Source organism: Papio anubis, chromosome 11, assembly GCF_008728515.1.
Source record: "Papio anubis isolate 15944 chromosome 11, Panubis1.0, whole genome shotgun sequence".
NCBI classification, from domain to species: Eukaryota; Metazoa; Chordata; class Mammalia; order Primates; family Cercopithecidae; genus Papio; species Papio anubis.
Genome location: NC_044986.1, coordinates 18,703,436 through 18,720,995, shown reverse-complemented (window position 1 = coordinate 18,720,995; position 17,560 = coordinate 18,703,436). Strand labels below are relative to the sequence as shown.

The 17,560-nt window shown below is 43.8% G+C and overlaps 1 long non-coding RNA gene across 1 annotated transcript; it reads right to left on the bottom strand.

The window, feature by feature from the left end:
- Positions 1–10,748: 10,748 nt before the first annotated feature.
- Positions 10,749–17,029, bottom strand: LOC116269521. The gene is made up of 2 exons (XR_004177136.1): positions 15,401–17,029; positions 10,749–14,416 (listed from the first exon to the last, which is right to left on the bottom strand). It is a non-coding gene; the product is annotated as an uncharacterized LOC116269521 (long non-coding RNA).
- Between the last annotated feature and the right edge of the window lie 531 nt (positions 17,030–17,560).

The window sequence follows — 17,560 nt, the reverse complement described above, 5'->3', positions numbered from 1 at the left end:
GCAATCCAAAGAATTGCTCCCATGCCAGCTGCTCTAAGGGAATCAGTTCTCAATACACATCTCCCAGTGGCCAAATAGTATAATTAAGTGCATTTGGTGGGAAGGAATAGGGCAGTATCAGATAACATAACAAGTCCCCTTTATTTAATACCAGTCATGACTTTGTAAGTTGCAATAAACATTCAGAAGCCAGGCTTTTTAAGTTAAAAATGTTTAAACTTGTTTTATAGTATGCAGCAAATGGCTGATCCCAATTCAGTGGGATCCTAGTTTGTCAACTGCTTTTCGTCACCACATTGCTATCTCTAAAGTACATTCCAGCTCTGTGATAGCTCTCCTTCCCTCATGGATTATAAATATTTTCCCATCCCACTCTGCTCTTATTTCCTTCCTTAATATATCTATTCTAAAAAGAGTCTTGTTTTCTCTTGACTTTTATTTTAGGTCCAAGGGGTACATGTGCAGGTTTGTTACATGGGTACATTGCATGTTGCTGAGGTCTGGTGTATGAATAATCCCATCGCCCAGGGCAGTGAGCATAGTAACTGATGGGCAGTTTTTCAACCCACTTCCCCCCTCACCATCCCCCGTCCAGTAGTCCCTAATGTCTACTGTTCTCACCTTTGTGTCCATGTGTATTCAATGTTTAGCTCCTGCTAAGTGAGAACATGAGGTATTTTTCTGTTCCTGTATTAGGTCACTTAGGATAACAGCCTCCAGCTACATCCATGTTGTTGCAAAGGACATGATTTTGTTCCTTTTTTGGCTGCGTAGTATTCTATGGTGTATAGATACCACACTTTCTTTATCCAGTCTATCGTGAATGGGCACCTAGGTTGACTGCATGTCTTTGCTATTGTGAATAGTGCTGCAATGAACATGAGTGAATGTCTCTTTTTGATATAATGATTTCTTTTTCTTTGGGTATATACCCAGTAGTGGGATTGCTGGGTCAAATGGTAGTTCTGTTTTAAGTTCTTTAAGGAATTTACACACTGTTTTCTATAGCGGCTGAGCTAATTTATACTCCCACCAGCAGTATATAAGCATTCCCTTTTCTTCCCAGCTTCACCAACATCTGTTTTCTGGCTTTTTAAAAATAGCCATTCTGACTAGTGTGAGATGGTACCTCATCGTGGTTTTCATTTGCCTTTCTCCAATGATTAGTGATGATGAGCATTTTTTCATATATTTGTTGCTTGCAAATTGGCTTCTTTCGAGAAGTATCTGCCCGTTTTTTAAGTAGGGTTACTTATTTTTTAATTGTTTAAGTTTCTTATAGATTCTGGATATTAGACCTTTGCTAGATATACAGTTTCTGAATATTTTCTCCCATTGTGTAGCCTGTCTGTTTACTCTGTCAATAGTTTCTTTTGCTATGCAGAAGCTCTTAATTTAATTAAGTCCCACTTGTCAATTTCTGGTTTGGCTGCAATGGTTCTAAAATAAATCTTAAAGGACTTCATGGGAGCTGGGTGGGACATGGTGCTCTGTGGATAGTTGATGCCTTAGCTTTGGAGTCTTGGGTGATCCTTTACAAGTTATTTCCAAAAAACCATTCCTCTCAGTTAGCAAGACTGTTTTACAGATGGTTCAGCTCTATAGTACACTATCAGACTAAAAATATTTTTTCTTCCCCAGGGTTAGAGGAGCCTTCAGGGTGGGAATGAATATTGAAGCAGTCAGAAAAACACAGCTTGCTCTTAAAAACATCCTTGTCTGATTTCCTCTCCTATTGTGGCTGGACTTCATCCCCTTTAATAAACAACTATGCCTTCCAGCCTGGAATTTACCTAGCACAAATTCTGTGATTTCACTGGGAGCACTGGGGAGTGGTGTTTCTAACAATCATTGAGTAGCAGTACCAATCATGAGAAGGAAGCAAAAAACCGAGTGAAAAATAAATCTGAAGGAGGGAAGACGTATGAAAGAATTCAGGACCCCCAGGCTTGGCAATGCCCTAAATGAGAGTACTTTTAAGGCAAGGCTCACACCTTTGGATGATAACCAAAGAATTTCTGTATCCCACAAAGAAAGAGACACACAATTCGCATTCCAGACCTCTACATGCTGGGTGGGTGCCTGCCCTGCCCCAGGTCGTCTGGATTCTTCTGGAAGGGCAGGCCTCAGAGACCTGAGCCAGGATAAGCAGGGAGTGCTGTGCAAATGGGGTGCCCTGCCAGCCACACCTGCTGTCCCAGGCGCTAGTCACAATCAGGTGACAGGAGGGCCTGTTAGAGGAGATCTAGGGACCCTGCCATGGCTGGACACTGAGACCCAAGGGAGACAGCCCAACCCACTTACATCGACAGGTGATTTGTGAACGCTGGGTTCCACTGTGTGCAGTCACATGGCTCTTGGAGTGACCCTCAAAGTGTTAGGCTATGCAACCTGGGCTGACGAAAAGTCTGTGTTGTACCTCAAGGCAGCAGACCCCCGTGAGTTCTGGAGTAAAGGCATCCAGGTACTCCAAGGCAAAGTCTGCTGACCTCAGTCTAAGTTAGCTGGTTCCTCTGACAACAGAAAGAAAGAAAAGCCCAGCTTCCCAGCCAAAGTAGCTGCTCTGCAAAGAAATGCTGGGGTAGTTCTTGGGCCAGGCTTCCATCCCCGCTGCTCAGCAGTCTGGACTCAGAGACCCTTTACTAATCCTTAAGGACATTTAATTGAAACACCAGGCTTTGTTGCATTTCATGACATTAGAACATTTTTTTCTACCTGAGTGGGACAAACGTATCACAAATTCACCCTGTTTAGGAGATGGCCCCAGTGATAAAAGAAGAACTTTCCAGGTCAAAGAGCCCTAGGCTGAAGTCAGGAAACCTGGGTCCTAACTTGTGAAACCTTGGGCTGGGTTAGTGTCTCCATTTCTCAGGCACCTTCTTTGCAGGAGGAGATGGTTACACTAAAGGACCTTTAAGATACATTCTAGCTCCAAAATTCTATATTCCTGAAAAAAGATAAAAAATATTGGCCAGATGCAATGGCTCATGCCTGTAATCTCAACAACTTGGGAGGTCAAGGCAGGATGATTGCATGAGGCCAGGAGGTGGACACCAGCCTGGGCAACACAGCAAAGTCCTGTCTCTACAAAAAAATAATTTCAAAAAATTAGCCATGTGTGGTGGCGCACTTGCAGTCCCGGCTACTCAGGAGGATGGCTTGAGCCCGGAGTTCAAGGCTGCAATGCGCCATGATCTCGCCACCGCATTCCAGCCTGGGCAACAAAGTGAGACCTTGACTTTACGTTCCCACAACAAATTTTTTAAAAATAAGAAAGAGTAAAAGGGGAATGGTTTAGGACATCTTCATTGGCAGTTACTGTGAATTAAATAAGCCTTATGTAGGAAAACGCTGCATTGACAGAACGGTCACCACACAGTGATTAAACTTTGTCCCTGAGCCCTAAACTGTTTTATTTAATTGAAAGATCTACAAACAGATGAAGATAGCAACAGTCGGTATCTGTGCTATGCTTTTCAGTTTATAAAGTACTTTCAGGCATCTCTCCCCTCTAAATACTCACTCCAGATCATGAGATAGGAACACCAAGTACCATTACTATCCCCATGTTACAGACGACCAAAGAGAGGCACACAGTTGTCTTTAATGATCGGGAAATTTAGAATGAGAATAAATTCGTATGGAGAATGTGGAGAGCAGCTCAGGAGAGCAGGAGGAAAAGACAACTGTAAACCCCACACCCTAGAGCTACCCAGGCTACGACAACCAGGGTCGCATAAGGAGGGCAAACTGCTTGATACAGTCAAGTGCTGGCGAGGAAGCAGCATGGAGAGCGCGACATGAGAAAGGAGTCCCAGGATGAGCCAGGGTGAGGCGCCAGCAGCCTCCAAGGTACTGGACCCTGGTCTTTGCGGCCATTTGTGTCTTCAAGCAGTCAGGGCTCAGGTGGTATTTGTTGAGGCAACCGAGGAACTCTTTGTTCCCCTTGTCCCACCTGTCAGTCTCCAGGCTCTTATTATCCTTCCTGCCTTGCTGTTCTTCCCAATCCTTTGAGGTTCCTCTGCTTTAGGGCCTCACTTGGACCACAAGCCACAACCTCTTCCTCTTCCCTCCCTCCCAAAGATGTGCATTCTGAACACCAGGCTAATTTTTATTAAATACGATGTAGATCACAATACTCTGGATAAAAAGACATGAATGTCTTCCTATTGCCTACTGAAAAAAGTTAAGCTTCCTAACCCTGGCATTCAATACCCTCTGCAGTCTGGTCTCAATCTACCTGTCCAGTTTAATTGCCTACCTGGTATCCACACCCTCATCCATGCCTTGGCCATGTGGGCTCTGCCTCAGCCTCAGATATGTTAACCTGCCTGTATTAGTCCGTTCTCACACTGCTAATAAAGACATACCTGAGACTAGGTAATTTATAGAGGAAAGAGGTTTAATGGACTCACAGTTCCACATGGCTGACATGGGGAGGCCTCACAATCATGGTAGAAGATGAAGGAAGAGCAAAGGGATGTCTTACATGGCAGCCACCAAGAGAATTTGTGCAGGATAACTCCCCTTTATAAAACCATCAGATCTTGTGAGACTTATTCACTACCACGAGAACAGAGAACAGCACGGGAAAGATCTGCCCCCATGATTCAATTACCACCCACCAGGTCCCTCCTATGACATGTGGGAATTATGGGAGCTAAAATTCAAGATGAGATTTGGGTGGTGACACGGCCAAACCATATCACTCCCTGTGCCTTCCCACATCTTAAATTTCCTGACAGAAGCTACTCTCAAACCTCTCTGTGCATTAGAATCAACAGAAAGTTTTAAAAAATTATAGTTGCCTGGGGACCCTCTAGAGAAACTGATTGCAAGGTGTAGCCCAGGTTAAAAACTTCTAGACTGAAATGAGCCTTCTCCAGCTTCCCTGGACTTAGGCGTTTTCTTTGATTTGCAAGTATTTCTTGACTTGAATATACATTTTTATATATTCACATAAAGCACATGCCATTTATATAATGCAATGAATTATAACCGCTGGCTACTTAAGATATTTTTCCCACTAGACTTTAATTTCTTGGGAATAAGGACATTGTCTCAATCAGTTTTTGTATTTCCAGAGTCTAATGGGTGTTGAATACACATTAGGTTTTTTTTTTGTATAAATAGTCTATTTTATATAATAAAATACCAGTGCTCCAAGTTTCAACTGCTACTTTCTCTAGGGATTTTTTTTTTTTTTTTTTTTTTGAGACAAGGTCTCACTCCCATTACCCAGAGTGGAGCACAGTGATGCAATCTCGGTTCACTGTAGCCTAGACTTCCTGGGCTCAGGTGATCCTTCCGTCTTAGTCTCTTGAGTAGCTGGGACTATAGGCATGCACCACCATGCCCAGCCAACTTTTTGTATTTTTATTAGAGATGGGGTTTTGCCATGTAGGGGTTGTCTTTTTATCATTGTATATTATAAGTATAATTATATAATCCGTTAACATAGTACAAAAATGAAATGTTAAATTCTTGTTTATAGAATAAATTATACATCAAGCTAACATACAAAAAAAATGTAAGGTTATTGCTGAGGAAAATTCTAATGTCACAGAACAATGGCAGAACAAATTTTTAAGAGCAAGATATATTGCTGAAGCCACAATGGGATTTTATTCTATTCTAAGCAATGTTTTTCATTTTAATTTTTTTTTATACCCTTCTCATCTCTTTTATAAAAAAATTTTTTTGAGATGGAGTCTTGCTCTGTCACCCAGGCTAGAGTGCAGTGGTGCAATGTCGGCTCACTGCAACCTCCACCTCCTGGGTTCAAGTGATTCTCATGCCTCAGCCTCCTGAGTAGCTAGGACTACAGGGCGTGCACCATCATGCCCGGCTAATTTTTGTATTTTTAGTAGAGACAGAGTTTCACCATGTTAGCCAGGCTGGTCTCAAACTCCTGACCTCAAGTGATCCGCCCGCCTCGGCCTCCCAAAGTGCTGGGATTACAGGCGTGAGCCATCACACCCGGCCCCTTCTCGTGTCTTTCTAGAAGAGTCCTATTTCCTATCATTTTGTTCCCAGTGTATATTTTGGCAAAGACTCGTTCTAATTATTTCAGTTTGCATAAAACGGGTCATCTGTAGAGACTACTCTCAACTCTCAGCAGAAAAACCAACTGTCTATATTCTCCAGTTTCCCCTTCCAGCTGTTCGGAGCATCATTAAGTTTAAAGACCTCCCTTTCCTGTGGACCCAGAAGGTCTCGCTCTGTGGTTCCCTCAAACTTGAACACAGTGGTGTCACTTTCTCATCAACAAACAATCTCAGGTGGACAGATGCTCTCTCAGTGTCTTCCTGGAGCAGAAAGACCTGGATAATCCCCATCCAAGACAAGTCAATTTCCTTCTGTCCAATTAGGACAGTAAAGCTGCTTGGTACCACTTCCTTGCTGCAGGCCAGTCGTGCTGAGCACAAGATGACTCAGGTGAACTTTCCTGGGGGGAAGCTACTTATTCCAAAAGTAATGAGTCTATTAAAGGCAGGACCCCGAATAAAATGATGTTTTTTTCCTGTGCGTTAAAAGGGCTGAAATTAGCAAACTGGATGTGCACGTGCTGAATACCTCTTATTCACTAGTGACATGCTGAGTCCTCTGAGGACCAGTCTGCAGGGAAGCCAAAAGCCTTTATGTAGGAACCTTATTCATCTTTGCATTCTTGAAGTGTGCAAATAGTAAGTGGACAATAAACATTCCTTGAGTGAAAGACCCTGCTTCTGGATCCAGAGGAAGGGACAACGTCTAACTATAATTTGAGGGGTCAGGCAGGACTTCATGGAAGATAGAACCTGTAAATTGGATTAGAAGGATAGCAGAATCCAGGCCAGGTGCAGTGGCTCATGCCTGCAATCCCAGCACTTCAGGAAGCCGACGAGGGCAGATCACTTGAGGTCAGGAGTTAGAGACCAGCCTGGGCAACATGATGAAACCCTGTCTCTACTACAAATACAAAAATTAGCTGGACACGGTGGCATGTGCCCATAATCCCAGCTGCTCAGGAGGCTGAGGCAGGAGAATCGCTTGAACCCGGAAGGTGGAGGTTGCAGTGAGCCAAGATCGTGCCACTGCACTCCAGCCTGGGTGACAGAGCAAGACTCCATCTCAAAAAAAAAAAAAAAAAAAGAAAAAAGAAAAAAAAATAGCAGATTTTTGCTTTTATTACTTATATACCAAAACTTGAGATTTTTTTTCCTATCACTCACACTATAGTCAAGGAGACGGCCACCTGTACTCTCCATCCATCCTCCCTTTCCCCAGCAAACCAAACCAAACCAGACCCAGAAAACCTAAACCTTTGAGAAACTTACCAGATACTTTCTCACCTAAAGTTACTTTTCTGTGTAATTTTCCAGGTACAACAATCTGCTGAAAATTCATTTCTTACTCCTTGTACATATAACTGATAAATGTGATGAGTTTAGAGAGAAAAAAATTACAGTAATATAGGGAGAAGCATATCAGTTCTTCATTCAGAAATGCAGCTATCTTAGGAGAAAAATGTGTTTCAAATGTCCGCAAGATACGCTGTAATGGCTCAGAACAGGAAGAAATTAGCTTCATTTCAGTAACAGCCAGTATTCTACCACCTCTTAAATCAAGCAAAAACATTTATCACATAAAAGAAAATAAAAAAAGAAACCCCACTGGCAAGCAACATCCGGCAGTAATAATTTCACACTCAATTTATCCTGAGCAGGTTAATACCACACAGTGGCAATTTCATGTAGTCGATATGCTTCAGCTCACCCCTTTCTAACCTATTGTAAATGACCAGCAATCAAAGCCCAACTTGGTCTGCGTGCTCAGGGTCAAGGTGAATTCACCTTGGCGACTGGTAGGAGCAAAGGGCATCCCTCATTAGCCAGGAATGAAAGAACCACCAAATGAATTCTTAGTGTTTCCTGTCTAACCCAAATCTAGTAGATACAAGCAATCGATTTTTCCATGAAAGGTGTTGATGCCAACACTACCAAGAAATAATATTTTTTGCCAGAGAGATAGCAAGGACTTACTGCCCCAGCAAATTCTTATTGGCTATTAAGATGTGCCAAGTTTGGGTCATACTGCAAATTTCCAAGACACAGATACTCCTAAAAATATCATCCAAGCCTGCAAAGTTTTCACATGATACCATCACTCAATGACTATACTCAAGGAATAACTGCGTCTGTCCTAAAGGCTCCACAAGCATCATTTTTGGGATCTACAGATTAGTTACCCCAGGTAAGTTTCTCTACTGCTGCTCACCTAAGACTCATAGAATTAAAAAGTTGCTTTCCAATACTAGCTAGAAGCAAACAAAATTAAGTGAAATGAGGCCGGGTGCAGTGGCTCACGTCTGTAATCCTAGCACTTTGGAAGGCCGAGGTGGGCGGATCACTTGAATGGGAGGGGGAAATGGGAACGAGAGATTGCAGTGAGCCAAGATCGCACCACTGCACTCCAGCTGGGTGACAGAGTGAGACTCCATCTAAAAAAAAACTAAAAATAAAGTGAAATAAGCATTCTGAATTATCAGCTGTTTTTGTAATTTCTGCAGTCATTCCTTTGAATTAATTGTTTTTGTGAGACAGAGTCTCACTGTGTCACCCAGGCTGGAATGCAGTGGCGTGATCACAGCTCACTGCAGCCTCAACCACCTGGGCTCAAGTGATCCTCCAACCTCAGCCTCCCAAGCAGTTGGGTCTACAGATGCATGTGCCACCACACCCAACTCATTTTTTAAAAAAATTGTTGTAGAGACGGGGTCTCTCCCTATGTTGCCCAGGCTGCTCTCAAGCTCCTGGGCTCAAGTGATCCTCTTGCTTTGATCTCCCAAAGTGTTGGGATTACAGGCGTGGCCACCACTCCCAACCTGAATTAATTTTTATAGTTGAAATAAAACTATCTTTTCTTGCAGACTGCATGAAAACCTATGAAAAGGTACTCAAAGTACAGGAAGCAGGCTTCCCACAGGCCATTTACCAGAAGTTAAGACTATTTCTACACGACTGTGATTCTTTTTGGAAGTTTAAAAGCTTCAAATTGAAAGCTAAAAAAGAGAGGAAAAGCGCCTGTCACTGAGACCTACCCACCATGGTGTCCTTGGAAACTAAAGATTCAATTACTAGTATAGTCACCATGAGCTTCCTCCCGAATGCAAATGCACTGACCTTTCAGAGAAATGAAAAATCTAACACAACTTCTGAGGAGATTTCCCAGAACCTGAAAGCGGTTTAGTCCAGGTCGATGCAGCAGGGGATGGGTGAGAAGCAGCGCGTGCATAAAATCACATTAAAGGTGAGTCAAGACAAGGGTCATTTAAGTGACACGTGACTGCAATGCTGCATTCGAATTAGGTTAGTTCTGAGATTCACATAAATTGGACCAGCTACATTGAGCTCACAATTCCCGCAGCGGCCATGTCAAGGCTACCCTGCTTTTGGTGTGCAGGGGTGGAATCTTTCCCCAAATCCAGATGTGGAAGCTGCCATTCCCTCCGGTGACCCTGTCCCTGGCCACGGTGAATGGTCCAGGGCTGAGCAGGTGACATTTCGATGGAATCTTTTCCTGGAACTTCGGGATGTGAGCTGGGGGTACAAGAGCCCTTTCTACCACGGTTGAGAATCCCTGAGCTGCAGCCTTATGCTTTTCATGCAGAGTGAGTTCGTGAGTGTGAATGACACACACAGATAAGCAGACAGAGCTGACAGGATGCTAATGACATCTAAGGCCCTGTCCCCTCCAGCAGCGTGGCTATGTGAACCCCTTTTCTGCTTCAGCTGATGCTATTGGTTGACTTGTATCCCCCCAAAATATATGTTCAAGCCCTAACCCCCAATACCTCAGCGTGTGACCTTATTTGGAAAAAGGGTTATTGCAGTTGTTAATTAGTTGGGATGAGCTCATACTGGAACAGGTTGGGCTATTAATCCCCTATGACTGATGTCCTTATAAGAACAGAAGAGGGAGGGAGACAGACCAGGAGAACTCCAAGCAAAAACAGAGGCAGAGGTTGATGTTATGGTGCCATAAGCAGGGGAACACCTGGGGCTACCAGAAGTTGGAAGAGGCCAGGGAAAATCTTCCTCTACAGGCTCAGAGAGGACGTGGCTCTGCCCACACCTTGATTTCACCAGCCTCCAGAGCTGCTGGAAATAAAAGTTGTCTTTTTTAAAACATCCATGTAGTGGTGCTTTGTTATGCTGGCTCCAAAATACAGCTGGTTTGAGGTGAGTTTCTGTCCCTTGTGACCAAAGCCATTGTCTAAGGGAGTGAGGTGAGCAGGTATCATTCTTCAATTTTAAACATAAAAAACATTTTGTGGCCAGGTGCAGTGGCTCACACCTGTAATCTCAGCACTTTGGGAGGCCAAGGCAGGCAGATCACTTGAGGCCAGGAGTTTAAGACAAGCCTGGCCAACGTGGCGAAACCCTGCCTCTACTAAAAATACAAAAATTAGCCAAGCATGCTTGTGTGTGGCTTAATCACAGCTACTAGGGAGGCTGAGGCAGGAGAATAGCTTGAACTGGGTAAGCAGAGGTTGCAGTGACCCGAGATCGCATCACTGCACTCCAGCCTGGGCAACAGGGCAAGGCTCTCTGTCTCCAAAAAAAGCCAAAACAACAAAAAATGTTTTGCATCCAAGTACTCTGTGCAACATAAAAAAACAGCTGCTTCCTTAAAGAAACGATTGAAAACAGATCACAAACCCAGCCACAATTCTTTATTTTTGCATTAATATAATTTTCTCCTGAGAAATGAAACAAATAGATGGTGTTGGTTTTGCAAGCTTCACACTGGATTCAGTCAAACTTGGAAACTCTTTGAAACAACAGTTCACGCTGGTTAATCCCAGGGAAAGGCTGCCATTCAGTGAAAACTCCCAGGATTTTACAAAAGCACATTTTTCTTCCTCTGTTTCCTTTCAGTTAAACTATCAGAGATGCAAGCACTCTTCTCATTAACCTCTTATTTTGCTGAATTCAGTAAGAAATTTCCTAGAAGCCTTGCGGTTCTGGCCGGTGCTTTTCTGGGACCTGCAATTAACTAACAGTAGATGCCATTCCCTGGGACTCCGTTCTTTGTTGTTGCTTTTTATCCTCAAAGAGCAGGGCTGTTTATTATGACAAGAACAAGGCTTTTGCCCCTTTCACCTCCAGGAGGAAAAACCTGAGAGGGAAGAACAAGCACTCTGATTTTTAGATGGGAGGGCATGTGCTGAGTTGAACTGTGGTCCCCCAAAGATACGTCTAACCAGCTTTGCAGATGTAATTAAGGTAAGGGTCTTGAGAGAAGGCCATCCTGGATTCAGGTGGGCCCTGAATCCAATGACAAGTCCTTACAAACTACAGGACAGGACGAGACCAGACATGACAAGGAAACTGACCCAGAGGGCAAGCTGGACCTACATGAAGATGAAGGCAGAGACTGGAGTGATGCAGCTCCAAGCCACGGAGTACCAAGGATGCTGCAGCACTGGAAGCTGGGGGACAGGATGAAGCAGACCCTCCAGCAGAGCCCCCAGAAGAACCCCCCCACCCCATTCACCGACGACGACACCTTGATTTCAAACTTCAGGTCTCCAGAAATGTGACAGAATACATTTCTGTCCTGGTTAAGCCACCAAGTTTGTGGTAATTTATGATATCCTTAGGAACGAATTCAAAGCATCAGTGACAGCACATACTTTAAAGGGCGGGGGGCCACAGTACAATGTGGGTCTGTACTTTTTTGCTGTAAACCGTCTTCACAGCATGACAAAACACTTGGAAGTTTTAGGATTTCACAGAAATTGCCTCATAGTCAACTGCGATGTTGAACCTAAAGTTTGTCTGAAGCCTTCATGGTCATGCAAATCTTTTATTAACTCATCGCCTGTTTGTGGTGCTGCGCTGGCAGCAAGTTAGGCTGAAACAAAACCCCCTCCAGAAACACAGTAACACTGGACGGGCTGACACGGGTCCCCCTGGATGTGCCCACCAGGTACATGGGACCATGTGAGGCAAACAGGAGCTCATCTGTGTCTGCTGGAAGTTATTTACACATATACTTTTTTTTTTTGGTATCTGGTATGTTTTCATAGTGTATGGTAAAGGATTTTACCACTATATGGCCATTAAAAAGAATGTCATCATCCTATAAGCATCAACCCTGAGTCCAAGTGAAGGAAACTGTAGAACAACATGCATAAAACGGTCCTATTTGTATAAAAGAATACATGCCCTCCCGCAGATATCTATGCGCAAGAAACAGCAGCAAAGCAAGATACAGAACTCTACATCCCGTATGAAAACATTTACACGATCCAACCGCATATTTGCAAATATCTGCATGCCAGTGACACTATAGACCCAACTCTCAACAATAGCTACTTCTGGGAATGGGTTTTTATAAAGTAATGTGACCTTATTGTAAATAAATAACTGAATAAACACACTTATTTGTACTTCTCTGAACCACATGCAATGGGCCAGAGAGTACATAGTTTCAGCTTTGTGGACTATGCTGTCTCTGTCTCAGCTACTCAAGGCTGGTGTGGGCTAAAGCAGACCTAGAGACCATGTAAATGAACAGACAGGCTCCTGTGCTAATAAAGCTTAAGGAGTTAAATGGAGAATGTTTACTTTTTACCTGACACCAAGATTGGCAGCCCATAGATGAAACCTGACCCACTACCTGTTTTTTGTAAATAAAGGTTTATTGGAACAGAACAATGTCTGTTCATTTACATAGTCTCCAGGTCTGCTTTAGCCCATACATAGCTGAGACAGAGAAAGCACAGTCCACAAGGCTGAACATATGTACTACCTGGTCCATTACATGTGGTTCAGAGAAGTACAAAAAAGTGTACTTATTCAGTTATTCATTTACTCGTTTACAATGAGCTCACATTACTTTAAAAAAGAAAACGTTCAGAAGTTGTCTGCTCAGACAGTGGCAGGGGATGCCTGGATTATCATCAACAATCTTCCTAGAAGGAGGTGGGAACTTGGGAGTTTTTAGGATGACAGAAGAAAAGCTCCATAGGCATAGGAAAGGTTAAGTTGTTTAAAAACAAAGTGAAATAAAGGTTTGAGCAAAAATCTTTTGAATATCTACTCAATCCCCACACACCTGGCCTCCCTGTAATGGCTTTAATGTTCCAAAAGACTTTGAAAGATAGCTATGATTTGTACAACAAGCAGAGAAGTAGTTCAAGGGGCAGCCTGGGGGAGGTGCACAGGGGATAGGGAAGCACTGAGCCGCTCTGAGGTCTACTTTTGCCTTGCTAACCAATGGGCTGTGTGTTCCTAGGAAAATCACTCAGGTTTTCTGGGTCTCAGTGTCCTCAACTCTCAGAGGGTTAGACTAGATTAAATCTGTGGAACTTTCCTGCTAATGATATTTCTGGGAGTCCTAAGCAGGTATCACCTTGAACACAGAAAAGGAGGTAGAGAAGAAATCTTCCTGGTTGGTACAAGGCCAGGTCCGGGAACCAGCTGGCCAGGTTGCAGCCTTTTTTCCCCACCCAGCACATGTTGGGTGTGAGCGAGTGCAGATTAGGCAAGGCCCCAATTATCCCTCAGCTGGGAGTGGCAAGTGCGAACAATGAATCAGTCAGAAACTCCTTTCCAATATTCTCATCATACAGACAGTTACATTGCAAACCACAAGACATGTTTATTAGTGAGTACATCCAAGGCCATCCGGTCATTTAAGAAGTTGTATTAAAAGGGCAAAAATCCCTCCGACCTTGCTCAGGGATGGTTAAAAGGTTCAGGGGTCCACGCTCTTTGTGATGGATAGACGAGCCAAATGACACATCGGGGTTCGCCCACAGATCCCTCATACATGCCATGGCTGAGCACTTCTCACTGGTCCTACCCTCAATGCTGAGGGCCTTTTGAGTTTTTGACATCCACAAATAACCTGTGGGTACTACCTCCCTGCTTAGCTCACCTCCAACCCAGGAAAAAAGGAACCATCTGGGTTACCCCCAAACCTGGGTGAAACTGGATTATGTGCCAAGGAAAGCTTTGACAGACCAGTCCGGCAAGGCTGCAGCCTCTGCCCTGTTGGAGCTGTCATCAGGAGTTGTCCTGTGCTGGAAAGTTCAAGCTGTAAGACAACGAGGGACTCCATCCCAAGAGGCCACCACAGGCCTCAGGCTCATGCCTGAAGAGTCCCACTGCAGAGGGTACACCCTCAGCTGCTGAAGCTTCTGGGCAGGGCCATAGTAAACAATCTCCACCTCAACTGTCTATAGACAGAAGTCTTAATCATTTTAGAATTGGCTCCACGGAGTCAGAGCTCCAAGCCAGTTTAGGGCATTGCATTTATATGTCAACGAGGGCTTCTGATCTTGGCTTTCTGCTCTGCAATGGAACATCCTGGGGCCAATCAAACTCACAAACACTGGTGTCAAGGCAGGTGATGAGTAGCACTGGATTATATAAAAAATGTAGAAGAACACTGTCAGGTTTAAATTTTTAGGCATTTTCCTAGTCTTTTCTGCTTGAAATTTCTACCTATAGTTGTCATGGTGGTTTCCGCAGTGTAAGTTTCATGTTCTAGGGGAAATCAGTGCCATCGTGGGCGCTAAAGAAAGGAGAACTCATTCCTAGGGCTGCCAATTGTAACCCTGGGTTAAAATATACCCATGTGACTCAGCAGCTGTTTAACTTTTGACTAATAGATTTGTTTGCATAAGATGAATGAGAGAGTTTAAGCAATCAATGAAGTCCTAACAGTTAAAAAAAAAAAAAAGAAAGAAAGAAAAATGACATAGGCTGGGTGTGGTGCCTCATGCCTGTAATCCCAGCACTTCAGGAGGCCAAGGCAGGAGGACCACTTGAGGCCAGGAGTTAGAGACCAGCCTGGGGAACATAGTGAGACCCTGTCTCTAAAAAATAATAATAAAAATAATTAGCTGGGCATGATGGCATGCACCTGTAATCCCAGAAACTCAGGAGACTGAGGCAGGGAATCTCTGCAGCCCAGGAGTTTGAGGCTGCAGTAAGTTATGACTGTGCCACTGTGCTGCAGCCTGGACAACAGAGCGAGACCCTGTTTCTAAAAAAATAAAAATAAGTGACTTAAGATACAGCAGCTAGCTATTCTCAGAGATGTCACTGGATTATGAACCAATAGGCTCATGTTTATGTTTATATTTTAATATTACAAATAGTATAAATAATATGTATAAGCTCAAATAATAGGGATGAGAAGGGAGGAGGTGAGGTCTTAGGTTTCATTCATTTGGCAAAAGCCTGAGATGAACCTGTGAGTCAGGCACTGGGCACCTGATGAGGAGAAAAGAAAGGCTGTATAATCTGCGCTACCAAGAAGAAATCTGTATTCAGTTCCTGGCCCTGCAGTAACCATCTGTATGCCTTTCAGCAACTGCTCTGGGCCTCAGTTTACTTACTTGCAAAATAAAGACGAGAGTGATACTCAAGCCACAGAGTTGATGAAAGGACTTCGATGAAGTATGCTTATAAAGTGCTAAGGCGGTAAGAACAAACAATAATTACAACCATAACCACCTTTATTACACATTCCTGTCCTAAAGAGCTTAGTATGCAGAGCTTAGCAAACAGGGGACTGTAACTGGATAAGACGGTTAGTGTAATGTACAAAGTGAGGTGGGTGTGGGGAGAAAATTCCCCAAGGCTACTGTCTTGGGGAGTCAAAGAGGAATCACAGGAGAGAAGTTCTTAGACTTAAAAGAGAGTAGAAATTTACTCGGTAGTCAACCCCACTCCCTTCCCCTCTCCTTCTCTCCCTCTCCTTTTCCCTCCCATTCATCCATCCTTCTATCCATCCACTCATTCTCTTATTGGGCACCAAGCTTCTATCAGATGATGTTTTAGTTTCGGGGATATAATAGTCCCTGTCATAAGCATACATTCTTGCAATGAGTGACAGATAATAGTTATGGATACAAGCATATAAGAATTCCAGATAGTGGGGGGACAGTGCCATGAAGAACCTAAAACAGAACCAGGGGAGAGAAGATGGCCTAGGGGTTGGGCAGGTGAAAGCAACTTAAGCTAGGTGATCAGAGGATACCTCTCCAAGGCAAAACAGGCAGGTTGAATAATGAGAAGGAAGCCAAGATCTGGAGGAAGAACGTTCCAGGCTCAGGGAGCAGTGAAAGCCCAGATATGGACAGCGTCTGTGTTTGAGGGGCATAAAGAAGGCTAGCGGGCTAGAATGAAAGAGGAGGGAAGATGTAGGTAATCAGAAACTTAATCTCAGAGGGCTGCATAAGCCAGGAGAAGGTATTTCAATAGCTTTTCCAAAATTCCAAGGTTTAAAGGCCAAACAAAAACCCAAACACATTTTTTCCTTATGCTTTAAAATTCTTTACAAAACACAAAGGAAACCTGGGAATCCACCCCACCCCCAACTTATTCCCTAAACTTGGTTACATAAGGACCAACGTCTTCTTTCATCTGTCGCCAGACCAGACACGTTTGGCATCCTAAACAAGTTGCCAAAACAAAGCAGAAAGCTCAGCTTAAACTCTGTTAGAGGATGTTCTAAACTTCACAAAGCACAATTCTCTATCTTTTCAAGTATGTTTACTTGGACAAGGTATACGGATATGAGCACAGATGCAAGGAACCAGCTGCACAGAACTAAGACAATCTAGTAAAAATTACTATTCAGCAGTAAGGGAAGATAAAAGCAGTCTTAAGTGTAAACAAGTATTTTTGCTTCATCTAGTGTTTATGAGCAACAAATGGCCTCAGTGTGAACCAGCAATGCTGAGGAGGGCACAAACACGTATTTGCTAAAAACACTGCAGGCTTGGCGAATAATAAAGCAGCAGGGTTTGTTTCCTCTTTGATGAAGGTTCCCTCCCCACAAAGGCCGCACCTTAAGCCTCTGCAGCTTAAGGCAAAGAAAGGCTCACACTTGCTCATTCCCAGGGTTCTGCTTAGTAACATGGAGCTAGGCCAGGTGCGGTGGCTCACGCCTGTAATCCCAGCACTTTGGGAGGCCGAGGCAGGTGGATCACTTGAGGTCAGGAGTTTGAGACCAGCCTGGCCAACATGGTGAAACCTCATCTCTACTAAAATAAAAAAAAAAAAATTAGCTGGGCATGGTGGCACATACCTGTAATCCCAGCTACTCGGGTGAAGCAGGAGATTTGCTTGAACCCGGGAAGTGGAGGTTGCAGTGAGCCAAGATTGTACCACTGCACTCCAGCCTGGGTGACAGAGCAAGACTCCGTCTTAGAAAATAAAACAAAAAAACCCATGGCGCTGGGGTTGGTGTGTGAACCAAAGCAAGAGATTGAGAGGATCTTTGGCTTATATGTCTCTCACTACAGCATCTTTACATTCTGCACAGTCCGGAAACGTCCAATTTCAAGACATCTGCCCCATCTGCACCCCCCCTTGCCCTGATAACCTGGTTCAGAGAACCAGGTAGGTTCTCTGGGCAGCACCACCTGATTCACCACAGGACACACAGATCACTTCTGATCATAAGCTCTTTCTTTCAACTGGAGAATTTTCTTAAAGAGGTGGTAAATACCTTGCCTTTGGGTCAGACCCTACAGTTACTGTGCTCTTTA